The sequence below is a fragment of the Anneissia japonica genome, unplaced genomic scaffold (genome assembly GCF_011630105.1).
Source record: "Anneissia japonica isolate Jap-2015-1 unplaced genomic scaffold, ASM1163010v1 scaffold284953_len930413_cov181, whole genome shotgun sequence".
In the NCBI taxonomy this organism is placed as follows: Eukaryota; Metazoa; Echinodermata; class Crinoidea; order Comatulida; family Comatulidae; genus Anneissia; species Anneissia japonica.
In genome coordinates, this window is record NW_022746987.1 from 58481 (window position 1) to 70111 (window position 11631).

General features: G+C 34.8%; 1 protein-coding gene across 1 annotated transcript in view; it reads left to right on the top strand.

The window, feature by feature from the left end:
- LOC117120344 (secreted frizzled-related protein 5-like) overlaps positions 1-11631 on the top strand; it is a 31459-nt gene that overhangs the window by 12482 nt on the left and 7346 nt on the right. The gene's annotated exons all lie outside the window — the stretch shown is intronic.

Below are 11631 nucleotides of genomic sequence, written 5' to 3' on the forward strand. Positions count from 1 at the left end.
TAGACCCAAACGAAACGTTCGACCAGCTTAGGTAGGGCCCAAACTAGTCCCACGACCACTAATGATTACAGAGCCACATTACATTAGAATGAATTTAGAATGAAACTGCCTTTGTTGGTTTAATAATTATTTAAACAAATCGAAAAAATCTATAATGATGATGATGATGATAATGGTGATGGTTATTACTAATGATCATAATGATCATGATGATATTAATTGATTATGTTGAAGGTGAAAATATAAATTATGTTGATAATGATTACGATGATAATAATAATGATAATAACAGAATTAACATAATCATTTATGGTGGTAGTGATGTTTTCTGCATGAAAGCATACACGCCAAGGCTTTCGAGGTCTGTCTCGCGCTCTCACGCTTAAGGATCAAAATCTCATGCATAAATGTAATATTGCCTATAATAAAAAATATATGTATGATTTGTAGATCTCTCGCTAAATATTCATTATCTAGGCCTACTATACTTAAAGTAGGATTGGTTTTGTTATTATACATTCGAACTCAACAAAATGGCGCACTACTCCAGGGTTAAGTTGGCTTTCCATTTTAAGTAACACTCTCATAAAATCAAGAAGCTAACTACAATATCGCGGGCCGAGTTCGTTGCACGTGTTACAGTTTTCTGGCAGAGTAAATCATGTCCGATATAAATTTCACAGAGAATCTTACAATTAAGTTGGCAACAACCAACAAACCAGCACATTTGTTTGATCTGTCTTCAGAAATGTTTCAAGCGGCCAAATTGACAACATGGCACATCTTGACAACATGTCACATTAAGAGCACGGCTCGAACTAAAAATGTGTATTTTTTTATTTTTTTTTTTTATTTTTTTATTTTTTTTCTGATTTTTTCATTATTACAGTATAATAATTTTACAATTTTTTTTATGGTATCTCATGTATTCTTTAGTTGATAATTTCCGATAATGGTCAGTAAAATTTAAAATATTACTCTTACTAGATCAGATAAAACTAACTGTATCAATAGGATCACGAACACACTGCTAGCCGTCACGCGCGGCTCATGTCAGTGGGATAGGTTCGATGTGGACAGTAGAAATATGCATTTTCAATTAAAAAAAATGAGGATTCCTAACAAATTTTCAGCTGTAAAAATACAATTAGCAAATACATTTCCGGGTATCTAGGGAAAATCATTTTGTGGCGAGGGGAATTTCCCAAACACTCTCCCAGGGGAGGGGTTATTAGAACAAAAGTATCGCGCCTGAAAATTTGTCGAACTTGGCATGTATGTGAAAGCGCTACGCATGTTTTAATAAGTCTTCCACAAACCTCATGCGCTGCGCAGATATTGCGTCTTCATCGTTTTAGGCAGAGCAGAAGATACAGTATCATTTTCCAAGACATTACAATACTGTCTGTAGCTGATAGGTACCTGCATGAGAATGCAATTAATTTACAGGAGCACGTGAACTTGTCTTGAGTGGACGTAAAACAGAAGGCGGATTCCAATCTAATTTCACGACCTGAAATTTATTTATATATCTTTTTTATTGCTGTCGTGAGGGTATTAGAACTTTTGATGTACCCGCGGCTTCGTTTGAATCTGACCGAGTGTTTAAGACGGGTGATATATTGCATTCGTTTAGAAGCCAAGTTATTTGTTTCTCGGTAGGTCCACGCGACAGTCTTTCTAAAAAAACACTTTGTCGAGCAAAAACGATTTAACACTACTATTTTAGGCTTTCTCCGAACACGACATTTACCGCGTCGTACAATGAATATAAACAGGCTTGTTTAAGAGTACAGTTGAGGAGATAATGGCCAATATCATTTGTTATAGTAGGAGCTATAATGTCTGGACTGCGGTCCAGAATAATTTTCGGATTCCTTTTCACAAATTCAAACATTTAGAGCTTATTCTACTTTCTCATAATTATGCCCTTCAGCTCGGCTAATGTAGGGTACAATATCGTTAGGCTCGTGAGAGTGTGTCCTGCTGGATATAATTTTTTTTTTTGTGCTACTTTTATCTCATAACCCATATCGTTTTATGTGTTGCAATTCACATGAGAACAGATTGTTGACTTTCTAGTTCTTTCCAGGAGAGGTTTAGGCATGGCAACATATTTCGTAGGCTTACTTTTGGAATATTATGATGCAATAGCAGTGACGAATTTAAGGAGGGGTCCAGTCGGCCCGCCCTCCCCCCTAAATTTTTCAAAATTAAAAAAAATCATTTAGAAAACAAGAAATTCTACTCAAATTTTGGGTCTAAGAGTGCCATTGCATGCTATCTAGAAGTGCCATATAAATATTTTTACCTCAGCCCTAACCATTTTGGGGCTGAGGATGTATAGACCCCCATCTGTGAAAGCCCCTCTCTGGGCCCCCTCTATTTAAAATTGCTGGGTCCGCCACTGAATAGTACTCCATAATTTCTCTCTTTGAACTTTGGACACTCAGGCCGAATTTACTCTCACAACTTACAAGTTAGACGATATAACGTACACACACACACACACCTCCACACACCCACACATACACACACAAAACATAAAAAATACACGTATTTTACTAATGTACTGTTTATTTCTACAAAATATGTAGGCCTATGTATTTCTACACTAAGCCTATTGTAATTGGGTTACCACTTCTTCGTTGATGCCAGTGTACAGTGTCCGCAGCACCACTATTAGCGAGTATGACTAGGGGCCGCAACCTAATTGATATATCCTAACTTATATATCTAGACATACGTTTCAATAGAATGTTTGCTAATACTATTATACATTAAAGAGGTTACAGTAGCATGAATATTAGTTAATAAACTTAATTTTATTTATGCCTGTGTGCATAAGTTTATATGCTATATTAACTTTAACAAGTAATAACAATAAATAGGAGGGGGGACCAGGACCAGGCCCACCGGCCTCACCGCTGACGTCACAATCCCTATAACGCAACTTTCCATCTTGCTACAGTGATAGTCGAAAGCTTAAAACGTAAGTTCCTTTGTTTTATCCAGAGATATAAAGTTTTAATTTATATTTATAATAAATACATATATTGATAGGCCTAAATAGGTTAAATTTTAATATGCGTATCAACTTTAAATTGAAAATTAAAACGATAAAATGTTCTCTTCGTTTATTAGCAGTCGCATAAAAAAACCCGTTTCCATATTTTTGCATAGACCATTAAAAATGTTGGTCTAGTGTACGGTAATGTTTAAAATGTTTTTACATTTTTAATTCACCGGCACAACCTATACTGAATGGTTGAATGGGTTCTACTAGCTTGCTCACCATTGTTGTATTTTTATTTCATGTATTTAAAATGTAAGATGTATTTCTTTATAGCTATACGAGAGTAGGCTACAGTACTGCCATACAGTACTGTACTCTTTTGACTCTTGTAAATAGGTTATAAACGTGTAACTGTTTCCTCTAGATGATTTAAACGCCCCTATGGGTCTACTCTAGAACTTCAATCTTTTCCATGAATTTGCTTCCAAGGGTGCGATCGTGGGACAGCTTTAATATTATAATAATTACAATTGAGTGTTTTATAGATTATGTCTCACCTGGAGCCCGGCCTATTGGGAGTTATAAATCGCCAAATGGTTAAATTTTTGTTTGAGTTTCTGGATTCTTTCAAATGTAGGGATTTCACTTGTTAACAGCTGATAACCAGTCTAGTCGTATTAAATATCCAAAAGCGGCTTGTTTACAACGATTTAATTTATGAAACAATGCGATTCAGAATTTCAACCAGGTTGATTGACTGCGCATGGCACTGACAGTAAATTATTGAAAAATAAACCCACAGCTTGGACAGCCTAGCGTAATATTTTTTCCCAAAAAATAAAAAGTTTTGAAGTTAAAGGCAATCAATCAGTTAATCATTCAGTTTCCGTATCGTTTGATTCATTTCATCATATGTAAAACGGTCATTTTGGTATACAGTAAGCACAAAAGAGTTTGGTATGATGTTATCGCAAACTTTATTATTACAGAATACAGCATACAGAAATTGTATTTGTCCAAAAAAGGGAAAATTGGTTTGTTGACAAGCTCAATAAAGACGCATAACTTTCAATAAAAAGTACATATAAAAATAAAAAGTATCAAAAAAGTTGTTTAGTATAGTAACTATTGTTTACAAATTAAAAAAGTTAAATTATTAGCACAAGTTACTTTCTAAAAGGATTACGGTATGTCTCTAGTCTGATGCTCGATCTGTTAGAACATAGTACCTACTCATATAGTGGGTGTAGGGACATCCATGATCAGTTTAATTAAAAATTTCCTTCATTTTATTAGTTAGTACGTCAGCACAAATAATTTTGCCTGCACGTTCCTTGATTTTTTCTAATTGTTATTTTATTTTCACATGACATCCCGCAAAAAATGTAGGCCCTAATAATATTTACAGTTAATACACTCATGACAGCTCTATAGAACATCTTCAGTATTATTATTTATTAACATTATGTTATTTCAGTTTCTTTATAATTAATACAAACATATGTTTCTCGATAGCTTCGCCAATTTTGGAAAATTTTCAAATGCTCATCCGTCATTTATTTATAAACCTTTTCTTACGAAAATATGATACCGGTACTTTTTCAACGCAGGTAAACAAAAGTATGTTCAATCAATTAAAGCATTTAGTCGTCTGCCGAAAATAGATGGATCTTTTGCATATATCAATATAAACACTATTATTTGTATTGAAGTGTTTGTCAACGGTTTGTCGGTTGTTGATTGCTCAAATCTTAATCTGCACTCAGAAAATTATCAATATCATATTCGGTGGTAATCAAAAGGAAACTGATACAAGTAAGTAAATCTAAAAAATAAAATATTTAGAATAATATGCATCGAAACTGTCAATAAAAAGAATGCTAAAAGCGGAGAAACACCTAAAAAATCTGAACGAATAAAGATGTAAACAAATTGCAATAATGTTAATGATACTAATGCCATTAACAATATAATAACTAAACAGTTTAGAACAGTTTAGAAGAATCATCACAAACAATACAAATCCTTGTAATATAACTGATGTTAGTTGATGTCACATTTTCTATTATAAGCATTTGCATCCTGCAACATCCAAATTGTTCTATTTACCAACAGTTCTCTAGCATCCTCGAGTTAGGCGAAATGTCAATATTATTATTATAGTACTTATTTTGAAAGACTAACGATTCCAGATAATTAACTTCATTCCTTTTAAACGCAGGTTCTGGAGAAAAAATGATAAGTTGTACCGCAGACCATCGTATATTAACTGGTTAATAGGATACACATAGATAGTAAACAGTTCCCAAGATTTTTCTCAAACACCCTTTCAGTGTCGTGTGTCTTAGAAAAATCAGTTTTACAACATACTAAACAAACATTTTCTTTTTCTACCGGAGCCTGCCTTTAAATATCACATATAAGAACAATTTGAATTTAAAATTTGTTTCTGATGCTGTAAATGCTAACCAAATATTTTAATTTTTGACCATATGATCTGGGAGTCCACTCCCTTCCAGTTGCCATTAAATAACGGAACTGAGAATTTGGAAAGTTTTCCGGTCGTTCCGTGGATCAAAGCCAATTATTAGTGGAATATGGAGACTTTGGAGGTAAATGAATGCCAATTATGAATATAGATACCCAAATGCACCTGTGTCTCTACGTATCAGCTGAGTTATGATGGCATATGCATAATGTTTGTCTCCAAGTTGAATTTCATGCTTCATTTACATCAAAAATCAAGAAAATATTTCTAAGTATTTGGTAGTTGTGGTTGAAGACCTCGCTCAGATATCAGTACCATAATTCTATATCCATTTTTTTTTATGGAAGTGGCATGACATGTTATTACCGCTCAACACTTTTTTAAAATTTTTTTTTCCGTACCTTTGGACAGGGCCCAAACTAGGGATAGACATATTTATATTCCTAAAAAAATCGTAAAATATAAATATGTTTCATATTTACTTCCCAAAGACATTTTAATCTGACTAATAAACGTATCAACTTTCTAAAATTTATCAGATACATATATACAACATGCTGTGTATTTATATAGCGCCGCTAAATTAAGATCGTAGCGCTGGAGAAAAGGTAACATGTAAACAGTTTAAGGAAGTATGAGGCATACAGGTAAATTTTAAATTTATAAAAAACTAAACTAAACTCGGATTATTAGGCAATTTGTTCCAAATGCGAGGATCAGAATAAAGGGAACACTTGTAATGAACAGATATTAGTGTTTTAATTATACTGTATTGTATTCAGTCAGGAGTCTCAGATTCCGTACTTAAGCCTGATCTACCATGAAAACGAAGGGAGAGGCTGTTAAAATGGTTTGGAGAAATATGACTGATGGCAGGTAGGGTATCTTGTTCTGCCAACAATAGTTAGACCTACAATAATTAAGTACAGTATAGCCATTCAAAAGTGGGTGTGACGATGCCCAGTAGTCAAGTCCGGAAGCAACGTTTCTACCTGCACTTTAATGTTCAGAAATACTGTAGTAAAAAATGTACGAAGTGCAGCCGAAGTCCCACTTGGCTGGTATTCCACTCCCTAGAGTACAAGAACACTTATGAATACAACCGAAGTCCCACTTGGCTGGAGTTAAACTTAGGTGTCCAAATGTCAACTGCCTTCTATATTTAAAAAGCATACTGTAGTACCAGGGGTGGCGCCAGGATTTACCCGACGGGGGGGGGGGGGGGGCCCGACGGGGGGGGGGGGTGCGATGCACCCGACGAGGGGTCAGATTTACCCGACGAAAGGAAAGTGGGCTTGGTCAAGCTTCGATTAAAAGGTAGTCCAGGGGTGAAGTCCCCGAAAATTTTGACAATTTAGGGGTTTTAAAGGCTGCTGGATCGCCACTGAACTCATGGGTGCACTCTTTTTTCCTCTTTCCTCTCTTTAACTAAAATTTGTCTCCCTCTTTTTTTATTTTTCGGCTTGACTGAAGGGGGTGGGGGACGAGCACTCATGTACTGGATTCCGGTCCTTAAAGTGCACATGGGGCAATTGTGTGTAACAGTCATTAGGGCGTACGGTTTATGGTCCATATTCGAGAAAACTTGTTCCAACACCAGGACCGGCGCCGATATTATAGTTGCGGTGCCCCTGCCTTAACTTTTCGGTCATTTTTTTTGGATTTTTTAAAATTCTCATTTGAAATTATATCTCAGCTTTAATTTGTTTAGCCCTATATTTTGATCAAATTCCTCAGGTGAATTCAGCCAGAAAAAAAAAAGTTTATGAATACATAGACCTACATCTTGAAATGTTGATGGTAATCCATCAAAACCATCTGTAAATAATAGAACCGGTAGACTTACATATAAGGGATATCTTTCTTTTTGTCATGCCATTTTGCATAGGTTTGTTCCAATAATGTTGGCTATAAGATAAGAAATACTTTTGTTTTTGTACATTTTTACTGTAGTCTATATATTATCTATACAATGTTGCAATGCTTATGTACTCTATGCTATTGTAAATCACAGGCTTAATTGACAGAAACCTTTTGTAGCACATCGTGAAAAAAAACAACCCTGTCTCTACTGTATTTATAGATGTACGCTTCACATTCTATTAGACCAAGACATTACAGTACTATTCATTATAGCTGTGCACCCAGTGATGAGTGCCGAGTGCCTTTAGCATCCCGATTCCGTGACCCAAAAGGGAATTTACCGGATATACGGTATAGAATCTAGGTGAGGTCATGAAAACGCAAGCGAATCTTTCAAAGCAGAGATAAGCGTGTTTTGACAATTGCTTATTATTTCTGAAGTATTTTTTTTCTTTTCTGCTGCTTTTGGGAAATGGTGGTTCATTTTGGGTTAAAAATAAATAAGCATTTTTTTTTGAACGCAATGTTTCAATTTCATTCGCTTCAGGCTTTACCTACCTTTGCACTCGTTACGAAAATACGAATGTTCTCGTCTACATAATTTCACTTTATTTTGCTGTTTTGGAGAAATGATGGTTCATTTGCATAAAAATCATAAGTTTTTTCTCTCTCCTTCTGAAACCTGATGTTTTAAAAGATATTTTTTTTTGGTTTACCTGGTTTCACTGGCTGTTACACTTGTTTTCTAATGTTCTAAAAACGGCATTTAATGTTCACATCTTGTGATTGTCTCTGTAACTCTCTGGTGTGATCAATATAACATGTGTGTCTTAAACTCGTTTTATAGATGCACCTTTAACCCCTTGGTATGTGTAGGCCTACCTCCGTGGATGTTCAGGTTTATAGGATCATTTTTAAGACGGAGTGAACAGCCTTTTCCAATATGTAATTCAGTTGTAGGCTTAGTGAAATTTTATAAAGATTATCAGGTTTTAATTTTTTTTTAACTATCAGAACAGTGTATTCTTTATGGGTAAGACAAGTAGATTGTGTATAAAATGGCTCTTCAGGTTGACTGATTGTAAAGATTATACAGCAGCCCAATATCACAATATTGCTCTTGTATTTAAGATAGATTAGATTGTTACTGTAAATGTTGCTGGTGTTGTTGATTTTCATACATTTTTTTTTATAAAGAACCAGTAAAGTTTTTCCCAGACTCGTTGTTCTTATTTTTTGGCCGATTTCAGGCTCTCAACGTTCTTACTTTGTTCTTATATTTATACACTTTTTATAAAAAAAAATATTATAGCACAGCAACACTGTATTATACAGGGTACGGTACTACATAGTCACACCTACTGCAAATACGGTACAGTATTAATATTTTAAAAAAATTAATAAAATCTCATTTGACATTTTACTTTGTATAGCGTTAAACTTCAGTTTTCTAGAAGCAAAGTAAAGGCTCTTCATAGAGAATACTATGTCAATAATTGAAAACGTTTTTTTTTTTTTTATTGCAAACAAACCCTGTTTTTTTTTTTTTTTTTAATGAGCAATTCAATTTTTATTTTCTTTTTAAAATTGATTTTGGTTGGCATTAAAGACATATAATTATATATTAATATACTATTTATATATCGTAATATATTGAGCCCCACTTTAATATATTATAATATTAATATATAGTATATAATATAATATCGTAAAGTGGAGTTGAAGTGGAACTGAATAGTTTGGTGGTTAAGATGCTTGCCTTCCAACCAATCCCAGGGTACTGGCTTCAATTCCTGTCAGACGTGTCGCAATATTTTTTTTTCTTTACCACCAAATCAACTGCACTCCATAACCCTGTACAGTATTGATATAAATTTAGTTCGTGTGAAGCATCGTGTGGATGAATAAATAAAAAAAAGTAGATAAAAATAAATGTAATACGTATTCAAAATTATGATAACGATGGAAAGAAACACGTCAGAACATTTTTATCTGTATGAATGTATATTGATCTTTAATGAGCCAAACTTGGTGGTTAGGTATGAAATTCCATCCTACCAACAATATATAGGATTATAACCTCCACACACGAATATTTGTTGTTAATGCATCAGAAAGCATTGAATGCGTGCGCGTCGTCGAGCTTAACCCGTCAGCATTAAGTCTTCATTTCAACGCAAATGAACGCTTCCTATAAAGTCAAGGTGATGACATGCGTCGCGGACTACATTTACATCTGCATAAAAATAAACTGTATGACTGCATGTCAGGTAGATTAGAATACCGCTTGATAGCGCTCGCCTGTTCCAGTCAAGTACATTTTTTTCTTTGGCATTGACTGATGGAATGATTGACGGATTGACGGTTCTCATTACTCAATTAAGTACGCAATGATTAAGCTTTATTTGTGTGTGTGTGCGAAACGTCAAATGTTACTTTCAAAATACCTGACCATATTTCCCACTCTATACAGTAACCCATTAAACGTTTTATTTCAATCATTTAACAGATCTAGGCCTATATAATGCTATTCCAGTGGCGTAACTAAGAGGCATGAGGCTCCTGAGGGCCCTAGAGTGATTTTAAGGGCTGGGGCCGCGATAGAGCTTAAGTGGGGTGTGGAGGGGGAACATGTCGTGTCCTTCGTTTGGACCGACTTAAGTGCGTTTTTTTAATTAGGCCTATTTTTCTCACGTTCTGTTCATTAAGGGTAATCTGATTTTAACCAGTAAGTGTGTTTTCTTAGGCGTTTATGTTATCAATATTAATATATGACTAATCATACAAGTTGAATGGCAATACTCGTGTTGTGCGTATTTCTCTATATTTTTTATGTAGATGTTTATTCATTTATGATGTATTTTATGAATCATATTTCGGTGTAGACCCAGTCCTATGGTATTTTTTTGTAGATGCGCAAGGACCTTGGAAACAATTTTACTATATCGAACTTGAACTTGAACTTGAACTTAAAACTTTCCTTTAATACTGTCTAAACTTTAATAATTACTGCAGTAGGAAAGCCACTGGAAAAATCGTGTCGAATTTCGGCTAGGAGAGGGCGCCCTATTTTTCGAAATTATTTCAAATTAGTCAAATTTGATTGTGTTTGAAGAAACGTTAATTCATCTAATAACTTACTTAACAAAACAAACATAATAGTGAAATATGTTTAAAAGTAGTTGAACAATATAGTGAAATATTTTTGGTGTATTTTGACCCGAACTATAAAGTGTAATTTAACGGACATTTCGTGCTAGACCATTTTTACGATTTTGTACCCTAGTAAATCGTTAAATTGAAACCCAAAAAAAATTTGATCATTAACGCATTTGAAATCCCTGCTGTAAAAATATATAATCTATAATTTCAAATATTAAGATAAAAAATCGAGTAGCTGGGACGCAAATCCGACTCTGGGAACTAAAAGTACCTCCATTTCGTTGGGCTCGAATACTAGCGTGTACGCCATTTTGTAAACGATCGGCGATCGTACTCGAAGATCGTATTTATACCGAACATTTCAAAGAAAATGTGTTCAACAAATAATTAGTGTGTATGGAATAAACATGTACAGTTAAAATAAATATTATTACATATCTAACCTTTCCAGTCAGTAATTTATCGACAATATTATTGTTTGTCTCTACTACGAATCGTATGCGAGGCTGAGGCCTAGGATGTGCACATTGGGGGGCCTAGCATTTTCGCGTACCCGTAAACAGGCAGCGACGATTATGCACATTTACAAACGGCTCCAATCCTTCTGAATTCGTTATTCTCGCTATATGGCAAGTGTACATGAACTAATTACTAACATTCTTCACTATATCCCATCATGCCACGCAATATTTACGTTTCTAACCACGCTTCACGCACTTGTACTGTACTCCCTGCGCAAATACTTCAGTTTATTGGTGACCTGTGTCACCGTCAGCTTTCCCCTAAATTTTTTTTTGATCTTTGCATTTATTTCTTTGTAAATACCGCTGTTTCGGCGGGTGCCGTCCAGTTGTCTTTGTATTCTGTCTCCCCCCACAATGAGAGAAGGTAACGTATCATAGGTTCGGTCCACACATGTTGAAATGATGAAGATGATGCTATAACATTAACAATAAGTCAGCGTATGCATTTGTTTTTGCAAAACTGGACAGGCCTATGGTTTTCGCGCGTGTTGAATTGAATTCATGTTGACCGCCAGACGGTAGAGTCATTAAAACATGATTAATGGTCGCGATAATGGCCTTTGACAGCGATACACGGT